The 10,000-nt window shown below is 40.8% G+C and overlaps 1 non-coding gene across 1 annotated transcript; it reads right to left on the bottom strand.

Moving 5' to 3' along the window:
* Nucleotides 1-7,739: 7,739 nt before the first annotated feature.
* LOC123687038 lies at nt 7,740-7,858 on the bottom strand. Its single transcript, XR_006748785.1, has one exon. It is a non-coding gene; the product is annotated as a 5S ribosomal RNA (ribosomal RNA).
* Nucleotides 7,859-10,000: the final 2,142 nt, after the last annotated feature.

The raw sequence follows: 10,000 nt of genomic DNA, 5'->3' as shown, positions 1-10,000 counted from the left end.
AACGACTTTTCGGCTCGATTTAAGATACCGATGCATGACGTGAACGACTTTACGGCGCGATTTAAGATACCGATGCATGACGTGAACGACTTTTCGGCGCGATTTAAGATACCGATGCATGACGTGAACGACTTTACGGCGCGATTTAAAGCTATACCGATGCATGACGTAAACAAGATCACACCGATGCAGCACGTTAACATTAAAGCCCGCCTAATCCGATCGATGGAGGCCGTCTCGAGTGTCCAACTTGCTCACAAGAGCCGAGAAACAAACCGATGCATCACGTAGACAAGATCGTACCGAATGTTAACACAATCCAAAAGGAAATAATCTTAGATGAATATCGATTCTGATTATTGATTTTTCTTTCGCGATATTGATAGAAGACATCTGAATGAATTTCGAATTAATTCCGAAATCAAAAAAATATTTTCAATAAATTTTTTTTCTAGAGTACCTCGGTCTTTTCTATTTTTTTTCCAAGTTTCGTACGTCAATCAACATACATCCCAGAAAAAATCATCTCTCTAACTATCCTGGTTCAAAAGTTGTATCGGAACTTTTCACGTCGAAAAAGAACATAGGCGAAAAAGGACGTGAACATTATTCCTTATAAAAATCAAACCCGACCATGGATTTTGATTCTGATTGTTGATTATCGCTATTAGAACACATTAGGAGGCAACCAAATCAAATTTGAGAAAATTCCACAATCAGAAAATTTTTTTCGAAAAAAAAAAAAAAATTCGAGAACACCTCGGTCATGGCAAGTTATTTCCCACAATCCATTCCCCAATCAACGTACATCCCAGAAAAAATCATCTCTCTAACTATCCTAGTTCAAAAGTTGTATCGGAACATTTTCACGTCGAAAATATATCTCTAAGTCCAGACCGATGCACCACGTAATCTCGGGCAGACCGATGCACAACGTAAATGACGATCGGGACCGGGGCGATCGGTCGTATCTGACACCGCCGGCTCGGTTCTAACATCGTCAATGAGTCGGGGTTGTAAAAAAGGACGTGAACATTTTTCCTTATAAAAATCAAACCCGACCATGGATTTTGATTCTGATTGTTGATTATCGCTACTAGAACATATAAGGAGGCAACCAAATCAAATTTGAGAAAATTCCACGATCAGAAAATTTTTTTCGAAAAAAAAAAAAAATCGTAATCACCTCGGTCATGGCGAGTTATTTTCCGTATTTCATTCCACAATCAACGTACAACATAGAAGAAATCATCTCTCTAACTATCCTGGTTCAAAAGTTGTATCGGAACATTTCACGTCGTAATATCTCGCCAAGTCCAGACCTCGGCGATAGGTAGTATCTGACACCGTCCGCTCGGGACTGACATCGACTTGGACTCGGGCTGATGATGGGGAGGCGTTTAAGGACGTGAACATTTTTCCTTATAAAAATTAAAGTCGACAATGAATATTGATTCTGATTACTGATTTACGCTTTAAAAACACATTAGAAGGCAACCAAATCGAATTTGAGGAAATTCCACGATCAGAAAATTTTTTTCGAAAAAAAAAAAAATCCGAAAAATATTTTTCGATTCCGATTACTGATTTACTCTTTTAGAACACATTAGGAGGCAACCAAATCAAATTTGAGAAAATTCCACAATCAGAAAATTTTTTTCGAAAAAAAAAAAAATTCGAGGACACCTCGGTCATGGCAAGTTATTTCCCACAATCCATTCCCCGATCCACGTACATCCCAGAAAAAATCATCTCTCTAACTATCCTGGTTCAAAAGTTGTATCGGAACATTTTCACGTCGAAAATATATCTCTAAGTCCAAACCGATGCACCACGTAAACTAGGGCAGACCGATGCACCACGTAATATCGGGCAGACCGATGCAGAACGTAAACTCGATCATACCGATGCTTCACGTAATCTCGATCTTACCGATGCACCACGTAAACAAGGGCAGACCGATGCAGAACGTAAAGTAGATCTTACCGATGCACCACGTAATCTCGATCTTACCGATGCACCACGTAATCTCCATCTTACCGATGCACCACGTGAACTGGATCTTACCGATGCAGAACGTGAATTGGATCTTACCGATGCAGAACGTGAATTGGATCTTACCGATGCACCACGTAAACTCGATCATACCGATGCACCACGTAATCTCGGGCAGACCGATGCACAACGTAAATGACGATCGGGACCGGGGCGATCGGTCGTATCTGACACCGCCGGCTCGGTTCTAACATCGTCAATGAGTCGGGGTTGTAAAAAAGGACGTGAACATTTTTCCTTATAAAAATCAAACCCGACCATGGATTTTGATTCTGATTGTTGATTATCGCTACTAGAACATATAAGGAGGCAACCAAATCAAATTTGAGAAAATTCCACGATCAGAAAATTTTTTTCGAAAAAAAAAAAAAATCGTAATCACCTCGGTCATGGCGAGTTATTTTACGTATTTCATTCCACAATCAACGTACAACATAGAAGAAATCATCTCTCTAACTATCCTGGTTCAAAAGTTGTATCGGAACATTTCACGTCGTAATATCTCGCCAAGTCCAGACCTCGGCGATAGGTAGTATCTGACACCGTCCGCTCGGGACTGACATCGACTTGGACTCGGGCTGATGATGGGGAGGCGTTTAAGGACGTGAACATTTTTCCTTATAAAAATTAAAGTCGACAATGAATATTGATTCTGATTACTGATTTACGCTTTAAAAACACATTAGAAGGCAACCAAATCGAATTTGAGGAAATTCCACGATCAGAAAATTTTTTTCGAAAAAAAAAAAAATCCGAAAAATATTTTTCGATTCCGATTACTGATTTACTCTTTTAGAACACATTAGGAGGCAACCAAATCAAATTTGAGAAAATTCCACAATCAGAAAATTTTTTTCGAAAAAAAAAAAAATTCGAGGACACCTCGGTCATGGCAAGTTATTTCCCACAATCCATTCCCCGATCCACGTACATCCCAGAAAAAATCATCTCTCTAACTATCCTGGTTCAAAAGTTGTATCGGAACATTTTCACGTCGAAAATATATCTCTAAGTCCAAACCGATGCACCACGTAAACTAGGGCAGACCGATGCACCACGTAATATCGGGCAGACCGATGCAGAACGTAAACTCGATCATACCGATGCTTCACGTAATCTCGATCTTACCGATGCACCACGTAAACAAGGGCAGACCGATGCAGAACGTAAAGTAGATCTTACCGATGCACCACGTAATCTCGATCTTACCGATGCACCACGTAATCTCCATCTTACCGATGCACCACGTGAACTGGATCTTACCGATGCAGAACGTGAATTGGATCTTACCGATGCAGAACGTGAATTGGATCTTACCGATGCACCACGTAAACTCGATCATACCGATGCACCACGTAATCTCGGGCAGACCGATGCACAACGTAAATGACGATCGGGACCGGGGCGATCGGTCGTATCTGACACCGCCGGCTCGGTTCTAACATCGTCAATGAGTCGGGGTTGTAAAAAAGGACGTGAACATTTTTCCTTATAAAAATCAAACCCGACCATGGATTTTGATTCTGATTGTTGATTATCGCTACTAGAACATATAAGGAGGCAACCAAATCAAATTTGAGAAAATTCCACGATCAGAAAATTTTTTTCGAAAAAAAAAAAAAATCGTAATCACCTCGGTCATGGCGAGTTATTTTCCGTATTTCATTCCACAATCAACGTACAACATAGAAGAAATCATCTCTCTAACTATCCTGGTTCAAAAGTTGTATCGGAACATTTCACGTCGTAATATCTCGCCAAGTCCAGACCTCGGCGATAGGTAGTATCTGACACCGTCCGCTCGGGACTGACATCGACTTGGACTCGGGCTGATGATGGGGAGGCGTTTAAGGACGTGAACATTTTTCCTTATAAAAATTAAAGTCGACAATGAATATTGATTCTGATTACTGATTTACGCTTTAAAAACACATTAGAAGGCAACCAAATCGAATTTGAGGAAATTCCACGATCAGAAAATTTTTTTCGAAAAAAAAAAAAATCCGAAAAATATTTTTCGATTCCGATTACTGATTTACTCTGTTAGAACACATTAGGAGGCAACCAAATCAAATTTGAGAAAATTCCACAATCAGAAAATTTTTTTCGAAAAAAAAAAAAATTCGAGGACACCTCGGTCATGGCAAGTTATTTCCCACAATCCATTCCCCGATCCACGTACATCCCAGAAAAAATCATCTCTCTAACTATCCTGGTTCAAAAGTTGTATCGGAACATTTTCACGTCGAAAATATATCTCTAAGTCCAAACCGATGCACCACGTAAACTAGGGCAGACCGATGCACCACGTAATATCGGGCAGACCGATGCAGAACGTAAACTCGATCATACCGATGCTTCACGTAATCTCGATCTTACCGATGCACCACGTAAACAAGGGCAGACCGATGCAGAACGTAAAGTAGATCTTACCGATGCACCACGTAATCTCGATCTTACCGATGCACCACGTAATCTCCATCTTACCGATGCACCACGTGAACTGGATCTTACCGATGCAGAACGTGAATTGGATCTTACCGATGCAGAACGTGAATTGGATCTTACCGATGCACCACGTAAACTCGATCATACCGATGCACCACGTAATCTCGGGCAGACCGATGCACAACGTAAATGACGATCGGGACCGGGGCGATCGGTCGTATCTGACACCGCCGGCTCGGTTCTAACATCGTCAATGAGTCGGGGTTGTAAAAAAGGACGTGAACATTTTTCCTTATAAAAATCAAACCCGACCATGGATTTTGATTCTGATTGTTGATTATCGCTACTAGAACATATAAGGAGGCAACCAAATCAAATTTGAGAAAATTCCACGATCAGAAAATTTTTTTCAAAAAAAAAAAAAAATCGTAATCACCTCGGTCATGGCGAGTTATTTTACGTATTTCATTCCACAATCAACGTACAACATAGAAGAAATCATCTCTCTAACTATCCTGGTTCAAAAGTTGTATCGGAACATTTCACGTCGTAATATCTCGCCAAGTCCAGACCTCGGCGATAGGTAGTATCTGACACCGTCCGCTCGGGACTGACATCGACTTGGACTCGGGCTGATGATGGGGAGGCGTTTAAGGACGTGAACATTTTTCCTTATAAAAATTAAAGTCGACAATGAATATTGATTCTGATTACTGATTTACGCTTTAAAAACACATTAGAAGGCAACCAAATCGAATTTGAGGAAATTCCACGATCAGAAAATTTTTTTCGAAAAAAAAAAAAATCCGAAAAATATTTTTCGATTCCGATTACTGATTTACTCTTTTAGAACACATTAGGAGGCAACCAAATCAAATTTGAGAAAATTCCACAATCAGAAAATTTTTTTCGAAAAAAAAAAAAATTCGAGGACACCTCGGTCATGGCAAGTTATTTCCCACAATCCATTCCCCGATCCACGTACATCCCAGAAAAAATCATCTCTCTAACTATCCTGGTTCAAAAGTTGTATCGGAACATTTTCACGTCGAAAATATATCTCTAAGTCCAAACCGATGCACCACGTAAACTAGGGCAGACCGATGCACCACGTAATATCGGGCAGACCGATGCAGAACGTAAACTCGATCATACCGATGCTTCACGTAATCTCGATCTTACCGATGCACCACGTAAACAAGGGCAGACCGATGCAGAACGTAAAGTAGATCTTACCGATGCACCACGTAATCTCGATCTTACCGATGCACCACGTAATCTCCATCTTACCGATGCACCACGTGAACTGGATCTTACCGATGCAGAACGTGAATTGGATCTTACCGATGCAGAACGTGAATTGGATCATACCGATGCACCACGTAAACTCGATCATACCGATGCACCACGTAATCTCGGGCAGACCGATGCACAACGTAAATGACGATCGGGACCGGGGCGATCGGTCGTATCTGACACCGCCGGCTCGGTTCTAACATCGTCAATGAGTCGGGGTTGTAAAAAAGGACGTGAACATTTTTCCTTATAAAAATCAAACCCGACCATGGATTTTGATTCTGATTGTTGATTATCGCTACTAGAACATATAAGGAGGCAACCAAATCAAATTTGAGAAAATTCCACGATCAGAAAATTTTTTTCGAAAAAAAAAAAAAATCGTAATCACCTCGGTCATGGCGAGTTATTTTCCGTATTTCATTCCACAATCAACGTACAACATAGAAGAAATCATCTCTCTAACTATCCTGGTTCAAAAGTTGTATCGGAACATTTCACGTCGTAATATCTCGCCAAGTCCAGACCTCGGCGATAGGTAGTATCTGACACCGTCCGCTCGGGACTGACATCGACTTGGACTCGGGCTGATGATGGGGAGGCGTTTAAGGACGTGAACATTTTTCCTTATAAAAATTAAAGTCGACAATGAATATTGATTCTGATTACTGATTTACGCTTTAAAAACACATTAGAAGGCAACCAAATCGAATTTGAGGAAATTCCACGATCAGAAAATTTTTTTCGAAAAAAAAAAAAATCCGAAAAATATTTTTCGATTCCGATTACTGATTTACTCTTTTAGAACACATTAGGAGGCAACCAAATCAAATTTGAGAAAATTCCACAATCAGAAAATTTTTTTCGAAAAAAAAAAAAATTCGAGGACACCTCGGTCATGGCAAGTTATTTCCCACAATCCATTCCCCGATCCACGTACATCCCAGAAAAAATCATCTCTCTAACTATCCTGGTTCAAAAGTTGTATCGGAACATTTTCACGTCGAAAATATATCTCTAAGTCCAAACCGATGCACCACGTAAACTAGGGCAGACCGATGCACCACGTAATATCGGGCAGACCGATGCAGAACGTAAACTCGATCATACCGATGCTTCACGTAATCTCGATCTTACCGATGCACCACGTAAACAAGGGCAGACCGATGCAGAACGTAAAGTAGATCTTACCGATGCACCACGTAATCTCGATCTTACCGATGCACCACGTAATCTCCATCTTACCGATGCACCACGTGAACTGGATCTTACCGATGCACCACGTAATCTCAATCTTACCGATGCACCACGTGAACTGGATCTTACCGATGCAGAACGTGAATTGGATCTTACCGATGCACCACGTAAACTCGATCTTACCGATGCACCACGTAATCTCGATCTTACCGATGCACCACGTGAACTGGATCTTACCGATGCAGAACGTGAATTGGATCTTACCGATGCACCACGTAAACTCGATCTTACCGATGCACCACGTAATCTCGATCTTACCGATGCACCACGTGAACTGGATCTTACCGATGCAGAACGTGAATTGGATCTTACCGATGCACCACGTAAACTCGATCTTACCGATGCACCACGTAATCTCAATCTTACCGATGCACCACGTGAACTGGATCTTACCGATGCAGAACGTGAATTGGATCTTACCGATGCACCACGTAAACTCGATCTTACCGATGCACCACGTAATCTCGATCTTACCGATGCACCACGTGAACTGGATCTTACCGATGCAGAACGTGAATTGGATCTTACCGATGCACCACGTAAACTCGATCTTACCGATGCACCACGTAATCTCAATCTTACCGATGCATCACGTAATCTCGATCTTACCGATGCAGAACGTAAACTCGATCATACCGATGCACCACGTTATCTCGGCAGACCGATGCAGAACGTAAAAAAAAAGCTTACAGCACGCGGTGTTCCCAAGCGGTCACCCATCCAAGTACTAACCGCGCCCGACGCTGCTTGGCTTCAGTGTTCTGACGAGAACTGGCAATTTCAGCGTGGTATGGCCGTAAACAACAAATATAGCGATATTTTCTATGATATCTCACTTTTTGGGAGCGGAAAGGACGTGAACGTTTTTCCTTATAAAAAATGAAATAACTTTTGGATATTAATTCTGATTGTTGATTTAAGTTTTAAGAACACATTAGGACATATCTCAATGAAATTTGAGGGATTTCCGAAATCGAAAAATATTTTTCGAAAAAAAAAAAAAATCCCAGAAGACCTCGGTCATCTCAAGTTTATTTCCATATTCTATTACACAATCAACGTACATCACAAAAGGAACCATCTCTCTAACTATCACAGTTAAATTTTTGTATCGGAACATTTCACGTCGGAATATCTCGCTAAGTCCAGACCGGGGAGATCGGTCGCATTTGACACCGTCCGCTCCGGTCTAACATCGTCTTGGAGTCGGGGTAACGATGGAGAGGCGTTTAAGGACGTGAACATTTTTCCTTATAAAAATTAAAGTCGACAATGAATATTGATTCTGATTACTGATTTACTCTTTTAGTACACATTAGAAGGCAACGCAATCAGATTTGAGGAAATTTCAAGATCAGAAAATTTTTTTCGAAAAAAAAAAAAATTCAAGAACACCTGGGTCATGGCAAGTTATTTCCCACAATCCATTCCACAATCAACGTACAACATAGAAGAAATCATCTCTCTAACTATCCTGGTTCAAAAGTTGTATCGGAACATTTCACGTCGAAATACCTCGCCAAGTCCAGACCGGGGCGATAGGTAGTATCTGACACCGTCCGCTCGGGACTGACATCGACTTGGACTCGGGCTAATGATGGGGAGGCGTTTAAGGACGTGAACATTTTTCCTTATAAAAATTAAAGTCGACAATGAATATTGATTCTGATTACTGATTTACGCTTTAAAAACACATTAGAAGGCAACCAAATCAAATTTGAGGAAATTCCAAAATCAGAAAATTTTTTTTCAAAAAAAAAAAAATCCGAAAAATATTTTTCGATTCTGATTACTGATTTACTCTTTTAGAACACATTAGAAGGCAACGAAATCAAATTTGAGTGAAATCCAAAATCAGAAAATATTTTTCGAAAAAAAAAAAAAATTCGAGAACACCTCGGTCATGGCAAGTTATTTTCCACAATCCATTCCCCAATCAACGTACATCCCAGAAAAAATCATCTCTCTAACTATCCTGGTTCAAAAGTTGTATCGGAACATTTTCACGTCGAAAATATATCTCAGAGTCCAGACCGATGCAGAACGTAAACTCGATCATACCGATGCTTCACGTAATCTCGATCTTACCGATGCACAACGTAAACTAGATCACACCGATGCAGAACGTAAACTCGATCATACCGATGCACCACGTAAACTCAGGCAGACCGATGCAGAACGTGAACTCGATCTTACCGATGCACCACGTAATCTCGATCTTACCGATGCACCACGTAAACTCGGGCAGACCGATGCAGAACGTGAACTCGATCTTACCGATGCACCACGTAAACTAGGGCTGACCGATGCATCACGTAAACGACGATCGAGAGGCGCGAAAGGACGTGAACGTTTTTCATTATAAAAATTGAAATAAATGATAAATAATGATTCTGATTGTTGGTTATCATTTTTAATAAGCATTAGGAGGCAACCAAATGAAATTTGAGGAAATTCCGATAATAGAAAATTTTTTCGAAAAAAAAAAAAAATTCATGAAATCCTCGGTCATCGCAAAATATTTACCATATTCTGTTCGATAATCAACGTATATTTAAGAAGGAATCATATCTGTATCTATCTTGGTTCAAATTTTGTATCGGAACATTTTGACCAAAGTCCGAGCTTCGGCCGAAACAGACACCGCTGACCTGGCCTATCGATCGACCGAGAGTCGGGGATAGAGCGTAAGTGTTGTCTGGAGGGGAACCCTGTGCTCTCCTGACATATATAGGGAAGGTGGTCGCGTTGGGCGATGCAGAACGTTTGGATCGGGAATTATATTTTTGGTTCAGCTATTGGAATATGGTTTATTGTTGGTATATATTGGCGAAATAACGTTCTTACTGACTGGGGATATTCATAAAAATGAGTCCGGAGATTTTCAGATCGAAGTCCGAGTGATCCGACTTGGAAGGCGTGTTGGGTGGGTCGAGATGGCTTA

The sequence above is a fragment of the Harmonia axyridis genome, chromosome X (genome assembly GCF_914767665.1).
Source record: "Harmonia axyridis chromosome X, icHarAxyr1.1, whole genome shotgun sequence".
NCBI classification, from domain to species: Eukaryota; Metazoa; Arthropoda; class Insecta; order Coleoptera; family Coccinellidae; genus Harmonia; species Harmonia axyridis.
This window is presented reverse-complemented; position numbering and strand designations above follow the sequence as displayed.